This window comes from Pelodiscus sinensis, chromosome 3 (genome assembly GCF_052426305.1).
Source record: "Pelodiscus sinensis isolate ZL-2025 chromosome 3, ASM5242630v1, whole genome shotgun sequence".
NCBI lineage: Eukaryota > Metazoa > Chordata > Testudines > Trionychidae > Pelodiscus > Pelodiscus sinensis.
The window spans coordinates 122,404,014-122,418,121 of record NC_143054.1 but is presented as its reverse complement, the minus strand read 5'-3'; the positions used below and the strand labels follow the sequence as shown (position 1 = coordinate 122,418,121).

The 14,108-nt window shown below is 65.7% G+C and overlaps 59 non-coding genes across 59 annotated transcripts; 29 read left to right on the top strand and 30 right to left on the bottom strand.

Annotated features, from left to right (window-relative positions):
• Positions 1-51: 51 nt before the first annotated feature.
• On the top strand, positions 52-123 carry TRNAW-CCA (transfer RNA tryptophan (anticodon CCA)). Its single transcript has one exon. It is a non-coding gene; the product is annotated as a tRNA-Trp (tRNA).
• A 210-nt stretch (positions 124-333) lies between these two features.
• Positions 334-406, bottom strand: TRNAR-ACG (transfer RNA arginine (anticodon ACG)). Its single transcript has one exon. It is a non-coding gene; the product is annotated as a tRNA-Arg (tRNA).
• Positions 407-623: 217 nt separating this feature from the next.
• On the bottom strand, positions 624-696 carry TRNAV-CAC (transfer RNA valine (anticodon CAC)). The gene has a single exon. It is a non-coding gene; the product is annotated as a tRNA-Val (tRNA).
• Positions 697-835: 139 nt separating this feature from the next.
• TRNAG-GCC (transfer RNA glycine (anticodon GCC)) lies at positions 836-906 on the top strand. The gene has a single exon. It is a non-coding gene; the product is annotated as a tRNA-Gly (tRNA).
• An 81-nt stretch (positions 907-987) lies between these two features.
• Positions 988-1,059, top strand: TRNAW-CCA (transfer RNA tryptophan (anticodon CCA)). The gene has a single exon. It is a non-coding gene; the product is annotated as a tRNA-Trp (tRNA).
• Positions 1,060-1,269: 210 nt separating this feature from the next.
• TRNAR-ACG (transfer RNA arginine (anticodon ACG)) lies at positions 1,270-1,342 on the bottom strand. Its single transcript has one exon. It is a non-coding gene; the product is annotated as a tRNA-Arg (tRNA).
• Positions 1,343-1,559: 217 nt separating this feature from the next.
• TRNAV-CAC (transfer RNA valine (anticodon CAC)) lies at positions 1,560-1,632 on the bottom strand. Its single transcript has one exon. It is a non-coding gene; the product is annotated as a tRNA-Val (tRNA).
• Positions 1,633-1,771: 139 nt separating this feature from the next.
• TRNAG-GCC (transfer RNA glycine (anticodon GCC)) lies at positions 1,772-1,842 on the top strand. The gene has a single exon. It is a non-coding gene; the product is annotated as a tRNA-Gly (tRNA).
• An 81-nt stretch (positions 1,843-1,923) lies between these two features.
• TRNAW-CCA (transfer RNA tryptophan (anticodon CCA)) lies at positions 1,924-1,995 on the top strand. The gene has a single exon. It is a non-coding gene; the product is annotated as a tRNA-Trp (tRNA).
• Positions 1,996-2,211: 216 nt separating this feature from the next.
• Positions 2,212-2,284, bottom strand: TRNAR-ACG (transfer RNA arginine (anticodon ACG)). Its single transcript has one exon. It is a non-coding gene; the product is annotated as a tRNA-Arg (tRNA).
• A 217-nt stretch (positions 2,285-2,501) lies between these two features.
• TRNAV-CAC (transfer RNA valine (anticodon CAC)) lies at positions 2,502-2,574 on the bottom strand. The gene has a single exon. It is a non-coding gene; the product is annotated as a tRNA-Val (tRNA).
• Positions 2,575-2,713: 139 nt separating this feature from the next.
• On the top strand, positions 2,714-2,784 carry TRNAG-GCC (transfer RNA glycine (anticodon GCC)). Its single transcript has one exon. It is a non-coding gene; the product is annotated as a tRNA-Gly (tRNA).
• An 81-nt stretch (positions 2,785-2,865) lies between these two features.
• Positions 2,866-2,937, top strand: TRNAW-CCA (transfer RNA tryptophan (anticodon CCA)). The gene has a single exon. It is a non-coding gene; the product is annotated as a tRNA-Trp (tRNA).
• Positions 2,938-3,159: 222 nt separating this feature from the next.
• TRNAR-ACG (transfer RNA arginine (anticodon ACG)) lies at positions 3,160-3,232 on the bottom strand. The gene has a single exon. It is a non-coding gene; the product is annotated as a tRNA-Arg (tRNA).
• Positions 3,233-3,449: 217 nt separating this feature from the next.
• Positions 3,450-3,522, bottom strand: TRNAV-CAC (transfer RNA valine (anticodon CAC)). The gene has a single exon. It is a non-coding gene; the product is annotated as a tRNA-Val (tRNA).
• Positions 3,523-3,661: 139 nt separating this feature from the next.
• TRNAG-GCC (transfer RNA glycine (anticodon GCC)) lies at positions 3,662-3,732 on the top strand. Its single transcript has one exon. It is a non-coding gene; the product is annotated as a tRNA-Gly (tRNA).
• Positions 3,733-3,813: 81 nt separating this feature from the next.
• On the top strand, positions 3,814-3,885 carry TRNAW-CCA (transfer RNA tryptophan (anticodon CCA)). Its single transcript has one exon. It is a non-coding gene; the product is annotated as a tRNA-Trp (tRNA).
• Positions 3,886-4,095: 210 nt separating this feature from the next.
• Positions 4,096-4,168, bottom strand: TRNAR-ACG (transfer RNA arginine (anticodon ACG)). The gene has a single exon. It is a non-coding gene; the product is annotated as a tRNA-Arg (tRNA).
• Positions 4,169-4,385: 217 nt separating this feature from the next.
• On the bottom strand, positions 4,386-4,458 carry TRNAV-CAC (transfer RNA valine (anticodon CAC)). Its single transcript has one exon. It is a non-coding gene; the product is annotated as a tRNA-Val (tRNA).
• Positions 4,459-4,597: 139 nt separating this feature from the next.
• TRNAG-GCC (transfer RNA glycine (anticodon GCC)) lies at positions 4,598-4,668 on the top strand. The gene has a single exon. It is a non-coding gene; the product is annotated as a tRNA-Gly (tRNA).
• Positions 4,669-4,749: 81 nt separating this feature from the next.
• On the top strand, positions 4,750-4,821 carry TRNAW-CCA (transfer RNA tryptophan (anticodon CCA)). The gene has a single exon. It is a non-coding gene; the product is annotated as a tRNA-Trp (tRNA).
• A 216-nt stretch (positions 4,822-5,037) lies between these two features.
• On the bottom strand, positions 5,038-5,110 carry TRNAR-ACG (transfer RNA arginine (anticodon ACG)). Its single transcript has one exon. It is a non-coding gene; the product is annotated as a tRNA-Arg (tRNA).
• A 217-nt stretch (positions 5,111-5,327) lies between these two features.
• TRNAV-CAC (transfer RNA valine (anticodon CAC)) lies at positions 5,328-5,400 on the bottom strand. The gene has a single exon. It is a non-coding gene; the product is annotated as a tRNA-Val (tRNA).
• Positions 5,401-5,539: 139 nt separating this feature from the next.
• On the top strand, positions 5,540-5,610 carry TRNAG-GCC (transfer RNA glycine (anticodon GCC)). Its single transcript has one exon. It is a non-coding gene; the product is annotated as a tRNA-Gly (tRNA).
• An 81-nt stretch (positions 5,611-5,691) lies between these two features.
• On the top strand, positions 5,692-5,763 carry TRNAW-CCA (transfer RNA tryptophan (anticodon CCA)). Its single transcript has one exon. It is a non-coding gene; the product is annotated as a tRNA-Trp (tRNA).
• A 216-nt stretch (positions 5,764-5,979) lies between these two features.
• Positions 5,980-6,052, bottom strand: TRNAR-ACG (transfer RNA arginine (anticodon ACG)). The gene has a single exon. It is a non-coding gene; the product is annotated as a tRNA-Arg (tRNA).
• Positions 6,053-6,269: 217 nt separating this feature from the next.
• Positions 6,270-6,342, bottom strand: TRNAV-CAC (transfer RNA valine (anticodon CAC)). The gene has a single exon. It is a non-coding gene; the product is annotated as a tRNA-Val (tRNA).
• Positions 6,343-6,481: 139 nt separating this feature from the next.
• TRNAG-GCC (transfer RNA glycine (anticodon GCC)) lies at positions 6,482-6,552 on the top strand. Its single transcript has one exon. It is a non-coding gene; the product is annotated as a tRNA-Gly (tRNA).
• Positions 6,553-6,633: 81 nt separating this feature from the next.
• Positions 6,634-6,705, top strand: TRNAW-CCA (transfer RNA tryptophan (anticodon CCA)). The gene has a single exon. It is a non-coding gene; the product is annotated as a tRNA-Trp (tRNA).
• Positions 6,706-6,927: 222 nt separating this feature from the next.
• Positions 6,928-7,000, bottom strand: TRNAR-ACG (transfer RNA arginine (anticodon ACG)). The gene has a single exon. It is a non-coding gene; the product is annotated as a tRNA-Arg (tRNA).
• A 217-nt stretch (positions 7,001-7,217) lies between these two features.
• TRNAV-CAC (transfer RNA valine (anticodon CAC)) lies at positions 7,218-7,290 on the bottom strand. The gene has a single exon. It is a non-coding gene; the product is annotated as a tRNA-Val (tRNA).
• Positions 7,291-7,429: 139 nt separating this feature from the next.
• On the top strand, positions 7,430-7,500 carry TRNAG-GCC (transfer RNA glycine (anticodon GCC)). Its single transcript has one exon. It is a non-coding gene; the product is annotated as a tRNA-Gly (tRNA).
• Positions 7,501-7,861: 361 nt separating this feature from the next.
• TRNAR-ACG (transfer RNA arginine (anticodon ACG)) lies at positions 7,862-7,934 on the bottom strand. Its single transcript has one exon. It is a non-coding gene; the product is annotated as a tRNA-Arg (tRNA).
• A 217-nt stretch (positions 7,935-8,151) lies between these two features.
• Positions 8,152-8,224, bottom strand: TRNAV-CAC (transfer RNA valine (anticodon CAC)). Its single transcript has one exon. It is a non-coding gene; the product is annotated as a tRNA-Val (tRNA).
• A 139-nt stretch (positions 8,225-8,363) lies between these two features.
• Positions 8,364-8,434, top strand: TRNAG-GCC (transfer RNA glycine (anticodon GCC)). Its single transcript has one exon. It is a non-coding gene; the product is annotated as a tRNA-Gly (tRNA).
• Positions 8,435-8,515: 81 nt separating this feature from the next.
• Positions 8,516-8,587, top strand: TRNAW-CCA (transfer RNA tryptophan (anticodon CCA)). The gene has a single exon. It is a non-coding gene; the product is annotated as a tRNA-Trp (tRNA).
• A 198-nt stretch (positions 8,588-8,785) lies between these two features.
• On the bottom strand, positions 8,786-8,858 carry TRNAR-ACG (transfer RNA arginine (anticodon ACG)). The gene has a single exon. It is a non-coding gene; the product is annotated as a tRNA-Arg (tRNA).
• A 217-nt stretch (positions 8,859-9,075) lies between these two features.
• TRNAV-CAC (transfer RNA valine (anticodon CAC)) lies at positions 9,076-9,148 on the bottom strand. The gene has a single exon. It is a non-coding gene; the product is annotated as a tRNA-Val (tRNA).
• A 139-nt stretch (positions 9,149-9,287) lies between these two features.
• Positions 9,288-9,358, top strand: TRNAG-GCC (transfer RNA glycine (anticodon GCC)). The gene has a single exon. It is a non-coding gene; the product is annotated as a tRNA-Gly (tRNA).
• Positions 9,359-9,439: 81 nt separating this feature from the next.
• TRNAW-CCA (transfer RNA tryptophan (anticodon CCA)) lies at positions 9,440-9,511 on the top strand. Its single transcript has one exon. It is a non-coding gene; the product is annotated as a tRNA-Trp (tRNA).
• Positions 9,512-9,725: 214 nt separating this feature from the next.
• On the bottom strand, positions 9,726-9,798 carry TRNAR-ACG (transfer RNA arginine (anticodon ACG)). Its single transcript has one exon. It is a non-coding gene; the product is annotated as a tRNA-Arg (tRNA).
• A 217-nt stretch (positions 9,799-10,015) lies between these two features.
• TRNAV-CAC (transfer RNA valine (anticodon CAC)) lies at positions 10,016-10,088 on the bottom strand. Its single transcript has one exon. It is a non-coding gene; the product is annotated as a tRNA-Val (tRNA).
• A 139-nt stretch (positions 10,089-10,227) lies between these two features.
• On the top strand, positions 10,228-10,298 carry TRNAG-GCC (transfer RNA glycine (anticodon GCC)). The gene has a single exon. It is a non-coding gene; the product is annotated as a tRNA-Gly (tRNA).
• Positions 10,299-10,379: 81 nt separating this feature from the next.
• On the top strand, positions 10,380-10,451 carry TRNAW-CCA (transfer RNA tryptophan (anticodon CCA)). The gene has a single exon. It is a non-coding gene; the product is annotated as a tRNA-Trp (tRNA).
• Positions 10,452-10,673: 222 nt separating this feature from the next.
• On the bottom strand, positions 10,674-10,746 carry TRNAR-ACG (transfer RNA arginine (anticodon ACG)). The gene has a single exon. It is a non-coding gene; the product is annotated as a tRNA-Arg (tRNA).
• Positions 10,747-10,963: 217 nt separating this feature from the next.
• On the bottom strand, positions 10,964-11,036 carry TRNAV-CAC (transfer RNA valine (anticodon CAC)). The gene has a single exon. It is a non-coding gene; the product is annotated as a tRNA-Val (tRNA).
• A 139-nt stretch (positions 11,037-11,175) lies between these two features.
• On the top strand, positions 11,176-11,246 carry TRNAG-GCC (transfer RNA glycine (anticodon GCC)). The gene has a single exon. It is a non-coding gene; the product is annotated as a tRNA-Gly (tRNA).
• Positions 11,247-11,327: 81 nt separating this feature from the next.
• TRNAW-CCA (transfer RNA tryptophan (anticodon CCA)) lies at positions 11,328-11,399 on the top strand. Its single transcript has one exon. It is a non-coding gene; the product is annotated as a tRNA-Trp (tRNA).
• Positions 11,400-11,615: 216 nt separating this feature from the next.
• Positions 11,616-11,688, bottom strand: TRNAR-ACG (transfer RNA arginine (anticodon ACG)). Its single transcript has one exon. It is a non-coding gene; the product is annotated as a tRNA-Arg (tRNA).
• Positions 11,689-11,905: 217 nt separating this feature from the next.
• Positions 11,906-11,978, bottom strand: TRNAV-CAC (transfer RNA valine (anticodon CAC)). The gene has a single exon. It is a non-coding gene; the product is annotated as a tRNA-Val (tRNA).
• A 139-nt stretch (positions 11,979-12,117) lies between these two features.
• TRNAG-GCC (transfer RNA glycine (anticodon GCC)) lies at positions 12,118-12,188 on the top strand. The gene has a single exon. It is a non-coding gene; the product is annotated as a tRNA-Gly (tRNA).
• An 81-nt stretch (positions 12,189-12,269) lies between these two features.
• Positions 12,270-12,341, top strand: TRNAW-CCA (transfer RNA tryptophan (anticodon CCA)). Its single transcript has one exon. It is a non-coding gene; the product is annotated as a tRNA-Trp (tRNA).
• A 210-nt stretch (positions 12,342-12,551) lies between these two features.
• TRNAR-ACG (transfer RNA arginine (anticodon ACG)) lies at positions 12,552-12,624 on the bottom strand. Its single transcript has one exon. It is a non-coding gene; the product is annotated as a tRNA-Arg (tRNA).
• A 217-nt stretch (positions 12,625-12,841) lies between these two features.
• On the bottom strand, positions 12,842-12,914 carry TRNAV-CAC (transfer RNA valine (anticodon CAC)). Its single transcript has one exon. It is a non-coding gene; the product is annotated as a tRNA-Val (tRNA).
• Positions 12,915-13,053: 139 nt separating this feature from the next.
• On the top strand, positions 13,054-13,124 carry TRNAG-GCC (transfer RNA glycine (anticodon GCC)). Its single transcript has one exon. It is a non-coding gene; the product is annotated as a tRNA-Gly (tRNA).
• An 81-nt stretch (positions 13,125-13,205) lies between these two features.
• TRNAW-CCA (transfer RNA tryptophan (anticodon CCA)) lies at positions 13,206-13,277 on the top strand. The gene has a single exon. It is a non-coding gene; the product is annotated as a tRNA-Trp (tRNA).
• A 216-nt stretch (positions 13,278-13,493) lies between these two features.
• TRNAR-ACG (transfer RNA arginine (anticodon ACG)) lies at positions 13,494-13,566 on the bottom strand. Its single transcript has one exon. It is a non-coding gene; the product is annotated as a tRNA-Arg (tRNA).
• A 217-nt stretch (positions 13,567-13,783) lies between these two features.
• TRNAV-CAC (transfer RNA valine (anticodon CAC)) lies at positions 13,784-13,856 on the bottom strand. The gene has a single exon. It is a non-coding gene; the product is annotated as a tRNA-Val (tRNA).
• A 139-nt stretch (positions 13,857-13,995) lies between these two features.
• Positions 13,996-14,066, top strand: TRNAG-GCC (transfer RNA glycine (anticodon GCC)). The gene has a single exon. It is a non-coding gene; the product is annotated as a tRNA-Gly (tRNA).
• Positions 14,067-14,108: the final 42 nt, after the last annotated feature.

Here is a 14,108-nt window from a genome sequence, read left to right as displayed (position 1 = left end):
CGGCCCCGCTGCCCGCCCTCGCAGCACCAAGAGCTGCAGGGCCTGCCGGCTGGCCTCGTGGCGCAACGGCAGCGCGTCTGACTCCAGATCAGAAGGCTATGTGTTCAAATCACATCGGGGTCAGGCGGGCGAAAAGTTTGGCGGGCGAGGAGGCCCGGTCACGGAAATGGAGCGGCGCTGAAAGCCGCGGCCAGTGTTCCTCTTGGCCCCGTGGGGCACGCGCTTTTCCTGGCCGCCGGGGGAAGGAGAACAAAGAAGGGGAGGAAAGGGAAAGGGAAAGGGAAAGGGAAAGAAAAAAAAAAAGCACCCGCATCCCAGAAGGTGCCGTCACCACAAGCCAGGCAGGAGTCGAACCTGCAATCTCCTGATCCGTAGTCAGGCGCGTTATCCGTTGCGCCACTGGCCCACGCCTCCAGGTGAGGCGCGGGGGGGGCCGGCGCCAGGACCGAGGGTGCTGCCCGCCCGGGCTTCTTTCTCCCAGCAGCACCGAAGAGAACGGCGGACAAAAGGCTGCCGTAGGCCCAGAGCAGCGAGCGAGAGGGCACGAGCGCACGCCCAGGCGGCGAGCAGCTGCCCACTTGTGCAAGCCTGCGTTTTTCCAGGCCCCACGGCAAAAGGAGGCCTGTTTCTGCCTGGTTTCGAACCAGGGACCTTTCGCGTGTGAAGCGAACGTGATAACCACTACACTACAGAAACCCAGGGCCCGACATGGCCACTGAGGGGCCTGCCGGAGAGGCCCCCTTTGGCTGGCAGGCCGCCGCCGCCTCGGGCCCTGGCAGGTGGCCGCACGGCCGAGAGCACAGGCTCCGCTCGAAGGCCGGTTCCTCCCAGCAAGGCATTGGTGGTTCAGTGGTAGAATTCTCGCCCGCCACGCGGGAGGCCCGTGTTCGATTCACGGCCAATGCAGCCCCTTCTTTTTCCGCCGCGGCTCCTTCCCGGCCCCGCTGCCCGCCCTCGCAGCACCAAGAGCTGCAGGGCCTGCCGGCTGGCCTCGTGGCGCAACGGCAGCGCGTCTGACTCCAGATCAGAAGGCTATGTGTTCAAATCACATCGGGGTCAGGCGGGCGAAAAGTTTGGCGGGCGAGGAGGCCCGGTCACGGAAATGGAGCGGCGCTGAAAGCCGCGGCCAGTGTTCCTCTTGGCCCCGTGGGGCACGCGCTTTTCCTGGCCGCCGGGGGAAGGAGAACAAAGAAGGGGAGGAAAGGGAAAGGGAAAGGGAAAGGGAAAGAAAAAAAAAAAGCACCCGCATCCCGGAAGGTGCCGTCACCACAAGCCAGGCAGGAGTCGAACCTGCAATCTCCTGATCCGTAGTCAGGCGCGTTATCCGTTGCGCCACTGGCCCACGCCTCCAGGTGAGGCGCGGGGGGGGCCGGCGCCAGGACCGAGGGTGCTGCCCGCCCGGGCTTCTTTCTCCCAGCAGCACCGAAGAGAACGGCGGACAAAAGGCTGCCGTAGGCCCAGAGCAGCGAGCGAGAGGGCACGAGCGCACGCCCAGGCGGCGAGCAGCTGCCCACTTGTGCAAGCCTGCGTTTTTCCAGGCCCCACGGCAAAAGGAGGCCTGTTTCTGCCTGGTTTCGAACCAGGGACCTTTCGCGTGTGAAGCGAACGTGATAACCACTACACTACAGAAACCCAGGGCCCGACACGGCCACTGAGGGGCCTGCCGGAGAGGCCCCCTTTGGCTGGCAGGCCGCCGCCGCCTCGGGCCCTGGCAGGTGGCCGCACGGCCGAGAGCACAGGCTCCGCTCGAAGGCCGGTTCCTCCCAGCAAGGCATTGGTGGTTCAGTGGTAGAATTCTCGCCCGCCACGCGGGAGGCCCGTGTTCGATTCACGGCCAATGCAGCCCCTTCTTTTTCCGCCGCGGCTCCTTCCCGGCCCCGCTGCCCGCCCTCGCAGCACCAAGAGCTGCAGGGCCTGCCGGCTGGCCTCGTGGCGCAACGGCAGCGCGTCTGACTCCAGATCAGAAGGCTATGTGTTCAAATCACATCGGGGTCAGGCGGGCGAAAAGTTTGGCGGGCGAGGAGGCCCGGTCACGGAAATGGAGCGGCGCTGAAAGCCGCGGCCAGTGTTCCTCTTGGCCCCGTGGGGCGCGCGCTTTTCCTGGCCGCCGGGGGAAGGAGAACAAAGAAGGGGAGGAAAGGGAAAGGGAAAGGGAAAGGGAAAGGGAAAGAAAAAAAAAAAGCACCCACATCCCGGAAGGTGCCGTCACCACAAGCCAGGCAGGAGTCGAACCTGCAATCTCCTGATCCGTAGTCAGGCGCGTTATCCGTTGCGCCACTGGCCCACGCCTCCAGGTGAGGCGCGGGGGGGGCCGGCGCCAGGACCGAGGGTGCTGCCCGCCCGGGCTTCTTTCTCCCAGCAGCACCGAAGAGAACGGCGGACAAAAGGCTGCCGTAGGCCCAGAGCAGCGAGCGAGAGGGCACGAGCGCACGCCCAGGCGGCGAGCAGCTGCCCACTTGTGCAAGCCTGCGTTTTTCCAGGCCCCACGGCAAAAGGAGGCCTGTTTCTGCCTGGTTTCGAACCAGGGACCTTTCGCGTGTGAAGCGAACGTGATAACCACTACACTACAGAAACCCAGGGCCCAACACGGCCACTGAGGGGCCTGCCGGAGAGGCCCCCTTTGGCTGGCAGGCCGCCGCCGCCTCGGGCCCTGGCAGGTGGCCGCACGGCCGAGAGCACAGGCTCCGCTCGAAGGCCGGTTCCTCCCAGCAAGGCATTGGTGGTTCAGTGGTAGAATTCTCGCCCGCCACGCGGGAGGCCCGTGTTCGATTCACGGCCAATGCAGCCCCTTCTTTTTCCGCCGCGGCTCCTTCCCGGCCCCGCTGCCCGCCCTCGCAGCACCAAGAGCTGCAGGGCCTGCCGGCTGGCCTCGTGGCGCAACGGCAGCGCGTCTGACTCCAGATCAGAAGGCTATGTGTTCAAATCACATCGGGGTCAGGCGGGCGAAAAGTTTGGCGGGCGAGGAGGCCCGGTCACGGAAATGGAGCGGCGCTGAAAGCCGCGGCCAGTGTTCCTCTTGGCCCCGTGGGGCACGCGCTTTTCCTGGCCGCCGGGGGAAGGAGAACAAAGAAGGGGAGGAAAGGGAAAGGGAAAGGGAAAGGGAAAGGGAAAGGGAAAGAAAAAAAAAAAGCACCCGCATCCCGGAAGGTGCCGTCACCACAAGCCAGGCAGGAGTCGAACCTGCAATCTCCTGATCCGTAGTCAGGCGCGTTATCCGTTGCGCCACTGGCCCACGCCTCCAGGTGAGGCGCGGGGGGGGCCGGCGCCAGGACCGAGGGTGCTGCCCGCCCGGGCTTCTTTCTCCCAGCAGCACCGAAGAGAACGGCGGACAAAAGGCTGCCGTAGGCCCAGAGCAGCGAGCGAGAGGGCACGAGCGCACGCCCAGGCGGCGAGCAGCTGCCCACTTGTGCAAGCCTGCGTTTTTCCAGGCCCCACGGCAAAAGGAGGCCTGTTTCTGCCTGGTTTCGAACCAGGGACCTTTCGCGTGTGAAGCGAACGTGATAACCACTACACTACAGAAACCCAGGGCCCGACACGGCCACTGAGGGGCCTGCCGGAGAGGCCCCCTTTGGCTGGCAGGCCGCCGCCGCCTCGGGCCCTGGCAGGTGGCCGCACGGCCGAGAGCACAGGCTCCGCTCGAAGGCCGGTTCCTCCCAGCAAGGCATTGGTGGTTCAGTGGTAGAATTCTCGCCCGCCACGCGGGAGGCCCGTGTTCGATTCACGGCCAATGCAGCCCCTTCTTTTTCCGCCGCGGCTCCTTCCCGGCCCCGCTGCCCGCCCTCGCAGCACCAAGAGCTGCAGGGCCTGCCGGCTGGCCTCGTGGCGCAACGGCAGCGCGTCTGACTCCAGATCAGAAGGCTATGTGTTCAAATCACATCGGGGTCAGGCGGGCGAAAAGTTTGGCGGGCGAGGAGGCCCGGTCACGGAAATGGAGCGGCGCTGAAAGCCGCGGCCAGTGTTCCTCTTGGCCCCGTGGGGCACGCGCTTTTCCTGGCCGCCGGGGGAAGGAGAACAAAGAAGGGGAGGAAAGGGAAAGGGAAAGGGAAAGGGAAAGAAAAAAAAAAAGCACCCGCATCCCGGAAGGTGCCGTCACCACAAGCCAGGCAGGAGTCGAACCTGCAATCTCCTGATCCGTAGTCAGGCGCGTTATCCGTTGCGCCACTGGCCCACGCCTCCAGGTGAGGCGCGGGGGGGGCCGGCGCCAGGACCGAGGGTGCTGCCCGCCCGGGCTTCTTTCTCCCAGCAGCACCGAAGAGAACGGCGGACAAAAGGCTGCCGTAGGCCCAGAGCAGCGAGCGAGAGGGCACGAGCGCACGCCCAGGCGGCGAGCAGCTGCCCACTTGTGCAAGCCTGCGTTTTTCCAGGCCCCACGGCAAAAGGAGGCCTGTTTCTGCCTGGTTTCGAACCAGGGACCTTTCGCGTGTGAAGCGAACGTGATAACCACTACACTACAGAAACCCAGGGCCCGACACGGCCACTGAGGGGCCTGCCGGAGAGGCCCCCTTTGGCTGGCAGGCCGCCGCCGCCTCGGGCCCTGGCAGGTGGCCGCACGGCCGAGAGCACAGGCTCCGCTCGAAGGCCGGTTCCTCCCAGCAAGGCATTGGTGGTTCAGTGGTAGAATTCTCGCCCGCCACGCGGGAGGCCCGTGTTCGATTCACGGCCAATGCAGCCCCTTCTTTTTCCGCCGCGGCTCCTTCCCGGCCCCGCTGCCCGCCCTCGCAGCACCAAGAGCTGCAGGGCCTGCCGGCTGGCCTCGTGGCGCAACGGCAGCGCGTCTGACTCCAGATCAGAAGGCTATGTGTTCAAATCACATCGGGGTCAGGCGGGCGAAAAGTTTGGCGGGCGAGGAGGCCCGGTCACGGAAATGGAGCGGCGCTGAAAGCCGCGGCCAGTGTTCCTCTTGGCCCCGTGGGGCACGCGCTTTTCCTGGCCGCCGGGGGAAGGAGAACAAAGAAGGGGAGGAAAGGGAAAGGGAAAGGGAAAGGGAAAGGGAAAGAAAAAAAAAAAGCACCCGCATCCCGGAAGGTGCCGTCACCACAAGCCAGGCAGGAGTCGAACCTGCAATCTCCTGATCCGTAGTCAGGCGCGTTATCCGTTGCGCCACTGGCCCACGCCTCCAGGTGAGGCGCGGGGGGGGCCGGCGCCAGGACCGAGGGTGCTGCCCGCCCGGGCTTCTTTCTCCCAGCAGCACCGAAGAGAACGGCGGACAAAAGGCTGCCGTAGGCCCAGAGCAGCGAGCGAGAGGGCACGAGCGCACGCCCAGGCGGCGAGCAGCTGCCCACTTGTGCAAGCCTGCGTTTTTCCAGGCCCCACGGCAAAAGGAGGCCTGTTTCTGCCTGGTTTCGAACCAGGGACCTTTCGCGTGTGAAGCGAACGTGATAACCACTACACTACAGAAACCCAGGGCCCGACACGGCCACTGAGGGGCCTGCCGGAGAGGCCCCCTTTGGCTGGCAGGCCGCCGCCGCCTCGGGCCCTGGCAGGTGGCCGCACGGCCGAGAGCACAGGCTCCGCTCGAAGGCCGGTTCCTCCCAGCAAGGCATTGGTGGTTCAGTGGTAGAATTCTCGCCCGCCACGCGGGAGGCCCGTGTTCGATTCACGGCCAATGCAGCCCCTTCTTTTTCCGCCGCGGCTCCTTCCCGGCCCCGCTGCCCGCCCTCGCAGCACCAAGAGCTGCAGGGCCTGCCGGCTGGCCTCGTGGCGCAACGGCAGCGCGTCTGACTCCAGATCAGAAGACTATGTGTTCAAATCACATCGGGGTCAGGCGGGCGAAAAGTTTGGCGGGCGAGGAGGCCCGGTCACGGAAATGGAGCGGCGCTGAAAGCCGCGGCCAGTGTTCCTCTTGGCCCCGTGGGGCACGCGCTTTTCCTGGCCGCCGGGGGAAGGAGAACAAAGAAGGGGAGGAAAGGGAAAGGGAAAGGGAAAGGGAAAGGGAAAGAAAAAAAAAAAGCACCCGCATCCCGGAAGGTGCCGTCACCACAAGCCAGGCAGGAGTCGAACCTGCAATCTCCTGATCCGTAGTCAGGCGCGTTATCCGTTGCGCCACTGGCCCACGCCTCCAGGTGAGGCGCGGGGGGGGCCGGCGCCAGGACCGAGGGTGCTGCCCGCCCGGGCTTCTTTCTCCCAGCAGCACCGAAGAGAACGGCGGACAAAAGGCTGCCGTAGGCCCAGAGCAGCGAGCGAGAGGGCACGAGCGCACGCCCAGGCGGCGAGCAGCTGCCCACTTGTGCAAGCCTGCGTTTTTCCAGGCCCCACGGCAAAAGGAGGCCTGTTTCTGCCTGGTTTCGAACCAGGGACCTTTCGCGTGTGAAGCGAACGTGATAACCACTACACTACAGAAACCCAGGGCCCGACACGGCCACTGAGGGGCCTGCCGGAGAGGCCCCCTTTGGCTGGCAGGCCGCCGCCGCCTCGGGCCCTGGCAGGTGGCCGCACGGCCGAGAGCACAGGCTCCGCTCGAAGGCCGGTTCCTCCCAGCAAGGCATTGGTGGTTCAGTGGTAGAATTCTCGCCCGCCACGCGGGAGGCCCGTGTTCGATTCACGGCCAATGCAGCCCCTTCTTTTTCCGCCGCGGCTCCTTCCCGGCCCCGCTGCCCGCCCTCGCAGCACCAAGAGCTGCAGGGCCTGCCGGCTGGCCTCGTGGCGCAACGGCAGCGCGTCTGACTCCAGATCAGAAGGCTATGTGTTCAAATCACATCGGGGTCAGGCGGGCGAAAAGTTTGGCGGGCGAGGAGGCCCGGTCACGGAAATGGAGCGGCGCTGAAAGCCGCGGCCAGTGTTCCTCTTGGCCCCGTGGGGCACGCGCTTTTCCTGGCCGCCGGGGGAAGGAGAACAAAGAAGGGGAGGAAAGGGAAAGGGAAAGGGAAAGGGAAAGGGAAAGGGAAAGAAAAAAAAAAAGCACCCGCATCCCGGAAGGTGCCGTCACCACAAGCCAGGCAGGAGTCGAACCTGCAATCTCCTGATCCGTAGTCAGGCGCGTTATCCGTTGCGCCACTGGCCCACGCCTCCAGGTGAGGCGCGGGGGGGGCCGGCGCCAGGACCGAGGGTGCTGCCCGCCCGGGCTTCTTTCTCCCAGCAGCACCGAAGAGAACGGCGGACAAAAGGCTGCCGTAGGCCCAGAGCAGCGAGCGAGAGGGCACGAGCGCACGCCCAGGCGGCGAGCAGCTGCCCACTTGTGCAAGCCTGCGTTTTTCCAGGCCCCACGGCAAAAGGAGGCCTGTTTCTGCCTGGTTTCGAACCAGGGACCTTTCACGTGTGAAGCGAACGTGATAACCACTACACTACAGAAACCCAGGGCCCGACACGGCCACTGAGGGGCCTGCCGGAGAGGCCCCCTTTGGCTGGCAGGCCGCCGCCGCCTCGGGCCCTGGCAGGTGGCCGCACGGCCGAGAGCACAGGCTCCGCTCGAAGGCCGGTTCCTCCCAGCAAGGCATTGGTGGTTCAGTGGTAGAATTCTCGCCCGCCACGCGGGAGGCCCGTGTTCGATTCACGGCCAATGCAGCCCCTTCTTTTTCCGCCGCGGCTCCTTCCCGGCCCCGCTGCCCGCCCTCGCAGCACCAAGAGCTGCAGGGCCTGCCGGCTGGCCTCGTGGCGCAACGGCAGCGCGTCTGACTCCAGATCAGAAGGCTATATGTTCAAATCACATCGGGGTCAGGCGGGCGAAAAGTTTGGCGGGCGAGGAGGCCCGGTCACGGAAATGGAGCGGCGCTGAAAGCTGCGGCCAGTGTTCCTCTTGGCCCCGTGGGGCACGCGCTTTTCCTGGCCGCCGGGGGAAGGAGAACAAAGAAGGGGAGGGAGGAAAGGGAAAGGGAAAGGGAAAGAAAAAAAAAAAGCACCCGCATCCCGGAAGGTGCCGTCACCACAAGCCAGGCAGGAGTCGAACCTGCAATCTCCTGATCCGTAGTCAGGCGCGTTATCCGTTGCGCCACTGGCCCACGCCTCCAGGTGAGGCGCGGGGGGGGCCGGCGCCAGGACCGAGGGTGCTGCCCGCCCGGGCTTCTTTCTCCCAGCAGCACCGAAGAGAACGGCGGACAAAAGGCTGCCGTAGGCCCAGAGCAGCGAGCGAGAGGGCACGAGCGCACGCCCAGGCGGCGAGCAGCTGCCCACTTGTGCAAGCCTGCGTTTTTCCAGGCCCCACGGCAAAAGGAGGCCTGTTTCTGCCTGGTTTCGAACCAGGGACCTTTCGCGTGTGAAGCGAACGTGATAACCACTACACTACAGAAACCCAGGGCCCGACACGGCCACTGAGGGGCTTGCCGGAGAGGCCCCCTTTGGCTGGCAGGCCGCCGCCGCCTCGGGCCCTGGCAGGTGGCCGCACGGCCGAGAGCACAGGCTCCGCTCGAAGGCCGGTTCCTCCCAGCAAGGCATTGGTGGTTCAGTGGTAGAATTCTCGCCCGCCACGCGGGAGGCCCGTGTTCGATTCACGGCCAATGCAGCCCCTTCTTTTTCCGCCGCGGCTCCTTCCCGGCCCCGCTGCCCGCCCTCGCAGCACCAAGAGCTGCAGGGCCTGCCGGCTGGCCTCGTGGCGCAACGGCAGCGCGTCTGACTCCAGATCAGAAGGCTATGTGTTCAAATCACATCGGGGTCAGGCGGGCGAAAAGTTTGGCGGGCGAGGAGGCCCGGTCACGGAAATGGAGCGGCGCTGAAAGCCGCGGCCAGTGTTCCTCTTGGCCCCGTGGGGCACGCGCTTTTCCTGGCCGCCGGGGGAAGGAGAACAAAGAAGGGGAGGAAAGGGAAAGGGAAAGGGAAAGGGAAAGCACCCGCATCCCGGAAGGTGCCGTCACCACAAGCCAGGCAGGAGTCGAACCTGCAATCTCCTGATCCGTAGTCAGGCGCGTTATCCGTTGCGCCACTGGCCCACGCCTCCAGGTGAGGCGCGGGGGGGGCCGGCGCCAGGACCGAGGGTGCTGCCCGCCCGGGCTTCTTTCTCCCAGCAGCACCGAAGAGAACGGCGGACAAAAGGCTGCCGTAGGCCCAGAGCAGCGAGCGAGAGGGCACGAGCGCACGCCCAGGCGGCGAGCAGCTGCCCACTTGTGCAAGCCTGCGTTTTTCCAGGCCCCACGGCAAAAGGAGGCCTGTTTCTGCCTGGTTTCGAACCAGGGACCTTTCGCGTGTGAAGCGAACGTGATAACCACTACACTACAGAAACCCAGGGCCCGACACGGCCACTGAGGCGCCTGCCGGAGAGGCCCCCTTTGGCTGGCAGGCCGCCGCCGCCTCGGGCCCTGGCAGGTGGCCGCACGGCCGAGAGCACAGGCTCCGCTCGAAGGCCGGTTCCTCCCAGCAAGGCATTGGTGGTTCAGTGGTAGAATTCTCGCCCGCCACGCGGGAGGCCCGTGTTCGATTCACGGCCAATGCAGCCCCTTCTTTTTCCGCCGCGGCTCCTTCCCGGCCCCGCTGCCCGCCCTCGCAGCACCAAGAGCTGCAGGGCCTGCCGGCTGGCCTCGTGGCGCAACGGCAGCGCGTCTGACTCCAGATCAGAAGGCTATGTGTTCAAATCACATCGGGGTCAGGCGGGCGAAAAGTTTGGCGGGCGAGGAGGCCCGGTCACGGAAATGGAGCGGCGCTGAAAGCCGCGGCCAGTGTTCCTCTTGGCCCCGTGGGGCACGCGCTTTTCCTGGCCGCCGGGGGAAGGAGAACAAAGAAGGGGAGGGAGGAAAGGGAAAGGGAAAGGGAAAGGGAAAGAAAAAAAAAAAGCACCCGCATCCCGGAAGGTGCCGTCACCACAAGCCAGGCAGGAGTCGAACCTGCAATCTCCTGATCCGTAGTCAGGCGCGTTATCCGTTGCGCCACTGGCCCACGCCTCCAGGTGAGGCGCGGGGGGGGCCGGCGCCAGGACCGAGGGTGCTGCCCGCCCGGGCTTCTTTCTCCCAGCAGCACCGAAGAGAACGGCGGACAAAAGGCTGCCGTAGGCCCAGAGCAGCGAGCGAGAGGGCACGAGCGCACGCCCAGGCGGCGAGCAGCTGCCCACTTGTGCAAGCCTGCGTTTTTCCAGGCCCCACGGCAAAAGGAGGCCTGTTTCTGCCTGGTTTCGAACCAGGGACCTTTCGCGTGTGAAGCGAACGTGATAACCACTACACTACAGAAACCCAGGGCCCGACACGGCCACTGAGGGGCCTGCCGGAGAGGCCCCCTTTGGCTGGCAGGCCGCCGCCGCCTCGGGCCCTGGCAGGTGGCCGCACGGCCGAGAGCACAGGCTCCGCTCGAAGGCCGGTTCCTCCCAGCAAGGCATTGGTGGTTCAGTGGTAGAATTCTCGCCCGCCACGCGGGAGGCCCGTGTTCGATTCACGGCCAATGCAGCCCCTTCTTTTTCCGCCGCGGCTCCTTCCCGGCCCCGCTGCCCGCCCTCGCAGCACCAAGAGCTGCAGGGCCTGCCGGCTGGCCTCGTGGCGCAACGGCAGCGCGTCTGACTCCAGATCAGAAGGCTATGTGTTCAAATCACATCGGGGTCAGGCGGGCGAAAAGTTTGGCGGGCGAGGAGGCCCGGTCACGGAAATGGAGCGGCGCTGAAAGCCGCGGCCAGTGTTCCTCTTGGCCCCGTGGGGCACGCGCTTTTCCTGGCCGCCGGGGGAAGGAGAACAAAGAAGGGGAGGAAAGGGAAAGGGAAAGGGAAAGGGAAAGGGAAAGGGAAAGAAAAAAAAAAAGCACCCGCATCCCGGAAGGTGCCGTCACCACAAGCCAGGCAGGAGTCGAACCTGCAATCTCCTGATCCGTAGTCAGGCGCGTTATCCGTTGCGCCACTGGCCCACGCCTCCAGGTGAGGCGCGGGGGGGGCCGGCGCCAGGACCGAGGGTGCTGCCCGCCCGGGCTTCTTTCTCCCAGCAGCACCGAAGAGAACGGCGGACAAAAGGCTGCCGTAGGCCCAGAGCAGCGAGCGAGAGGGCACGAGCGCACGCCCAGGCGGCGAGCAGCTGCCCACTTGTGCAAGCCTGCGTTTTTCCAGGCCCCACGGCAAAAGGAGGCCTGTTTCTGCCTGGTTTCGAACCAGGGACCTTTCGCGTGTGAAGCGAACGTGATAACCACTACACTACAGAAACCCAGGGCCCGACACGGCCACTGAGGGGCCTGCCGGAGAGGCCCCCTTTGGCTGGCAGGCCGCCGCCGCCTCGGGCCCTGGCAGGTGGCCGCACGGCCGAGAGCACAGGCTCCGCTCGAAGGCCGGTTCCTCCCAGCAAGGCATTGGTGGTTCAGTGGTAGAATTCTCGCCCGCCACGCGGGAGGCCCGTGTTCGATTCACGGCCAATGCAGCCCCTTTTTTTTCCGCCGCGGCTCCTTCCCGGCCCCGCTGCCCGCCCTCGCAGCACCAAGAGCTGCAGGGCCTGCCGGCTGACCTCGTGGCGCAACGGCAGCGCGTCTGACTCCAGATCAGAAGGCTATGTGTTCAAATCACATCGGGGTCAGGCGGGCGAAAAGTTTGGCGGGCGAGGAGGCCCGGTCACGGAAATGGAGCGGCGCTGAAAGCCGCGGCCAGTGTTCCTCTTGGCCCCGTGGGGCACGCGCTTTTCCTGGCCGCCGGGGGAAGGAGAACAAAGAAGGGGAGGAAAGGGAAAGGGAAAGGGAAAGGGAAAGGGAAAGAAAAAAAAAAAGCACCCGCATCCCGGAAGGTGCCGTCACCACAAGCCAGGCAGGAGTCGAACCTGCAATCTCCTGATCCGTAGTCAGGCGCGTTATCCGTTGCGCCACTGGCCCACGCCTCCAGGTGAGGCGCGGGGGGGGCCGGCGCCAGGACCGAGGGTGCTGCCCGCCCGGGCTTCTTTCTCCCAGCAGCACCGAAGAGAACGGCGGACAAAAGGCTGCCGTAGGCCCAGAGCAGCGAGCGAGAGGGCACGAGCGCACGCCCAGGCGGCGAGCAGCTGCCCACTTGTGCAAGCCTGCGTTTTTCCAGGCCCCACGGCAAAAGGAGGCCTGTTTCTGCCTGGTTTCGAACCAGGGACCTTTCGCGTGTGAAGCGAACGTGATAACCACTACACTACAGAAACCCAGGGCCCGACACGGCCACTGAGGGGCCTGCCGGAGAGGCCCCCTTTGGCTGGCAGGCCGCCGCCGCCTCGGGCCCTGGCAGGTGGCCGCACGGCCGAGAGCACAGGCTCCGCTCGAAGGCCGGTTCCTCCCAGCAAGGCATTGGTGGTTCAGTGGTAGAATTCTCGCCCGCCACGCGGGAGGCCCGTGTTCGATTCACGGCCAATGCAGCCCCTTCTTTTTCCGCCGCGGCTCCTTCCCGGCCCCGCTGCCCGCCCTCGCAGCACCAAGAGCTGCAGGGCCTGCCGGCTGGCCTCGTGGCGCAACGGCAGCGCGTCTGACTCCAGATCAGAAGGCTATGTGTTCAAATCACATCGGGGTCAGGCGGGCGAAAAGTTTGGCGGGCGAGGAGGCCCGGTCACGGAAATGGAGCGGCGCTGAAAGCCGCGGCCAGTGTTCCTCTTGGCCCCGTGGGGCACGCGCTTTTCCTGGCCGCCGGGGGAAGGAGAACAAAGAAGGGGAGGAAAGGGAAAGGGAAAGGGAAAGGGAAAGGAAAAAAAAAAGCACCCGCATCCCGGAAGGTGCCGTCACCACAAGCCAGGCAGGAGTCGAACCTGCAATCTCCTGATCCGTAGTCAGGCGCGTTATCCGTTGCGCCACTGGCCCACGCCTCCAGGTGAGGCGCGGGGGGGGCCGGCGCCAGGACCGAGGGTGCTGCCCGCCCGGGCTTCTTTCTCCCAGCAGCACCGAAGAGAACGGCGGACAAAAGGCTGCCGTAGGCCCAGAGCAGCGAGCGAGAGGGCACGAGCGCACGCCCAGGCGGCGAGCAGCTGCCCACTTGTGCAAGCCTGCGTTTTTCCAGGCCCCACGGCAAAAGGAGGCCTGTTTCTGCCTGGTTTCGAACCAGGGACCTTTCGCGTGTGAAGCGAACGTGATAACCACTACACTACAGAAACCCAGGGCCCGACACGGCCACTGAGGGGCCTGCCGGAGAGGCCCCCTTTGGCTGGCAGGCCGCCGCCGCCTCGGGCCCTGGCAGGTGGCCGCACGGCCGAGAGCACAGGCTCCGCTCGAAGGCCGGTTCCTCCCAGCAAGGCATTGGTGGTTCAGTGGTAGAATTCTCGCCCGCCACGCGGGAGGCCCGTGTTCGATTCACGGCCAATGCAGCCCCTTCTTTTTCCGCCGCGGCTCCTTCCCGGCCCCGCTGCCCGCCCTCGCAGCACCAAGAGCTGCAGGGCCTGCCGGCTGGCCTCGTGGCGCAACGGCAGCGCGTCTGACTCCAGATCAGAAGGCTATGTGTTCAAATCACATCGGGGTCAGGCGGGCGAAAAGTTTGGCGGGCGAGGAGGCCCGGTCACGGAAATGGAGCGGCGCTGAAAGCCGCGGCCAGTGTTCCTCTTGGCCCCGTGGGGCACGCGCTTTTCCTGGCCGCCGGGGGAAGGAGAACAAAGAAGGGGAGGAAAGGGAAAGGGAAAGGGAAAGGGAAAGGGAAAGAAAAAAAAAAAGCACCCGCATCCCGGAAGGTGCCGTCACCACAAGCCAGGCAGGAGTCGAACCTGCAATCTCCTGATCCGTAGTCAGGCGCGTTATCCGTTGCGCCACTGGCCCACGCCTCCAGGTGAGGCGCGGGGGGGGCCGGCGCCAGGACCGAGGGTGCTGCCCGCCCGGGCTTCTTTCTCCCAGCAGCACCGAAGAGAACGGCGGACAAAAGGCTGCCGTAGGCCCAGAGCAGCGAGCGAGAGGGCACGAGCGCACGCCCAGGCGGCGAGCAGCTGCCCACTTGTGCAAGCCTGCGTTTTTCCAGGCCCCACGGCAAAAGGAGGCCTGTTTCTGCCTGGTTTCGAACCAGGGACCTTTCGCGTGTGAAGCGAACGTGATAACCACTACACTACAGAAACCCAGGGCCCGACACGGCCACTGAGGGGCCTGCCGGAGAGGCCCCCTTTGGCTGGCAGGCCGCCGCCGCCTCGGGCCCTGGCAGGTGGCCGCACGGCCGAGAGCACAGGCTCCGCTCGAAGGCCGGTTCCTCCCAGCAAGGCATTGGTGGTTCAGTGGTAGAATTCTCGCCCGCCACGCGGGAGGCCCGTGTTCGATTCACGGCCAATGCAGCCCCTTCTTTTTCCGCCGCGGCTCCTTCCCGGCCCCGCTGC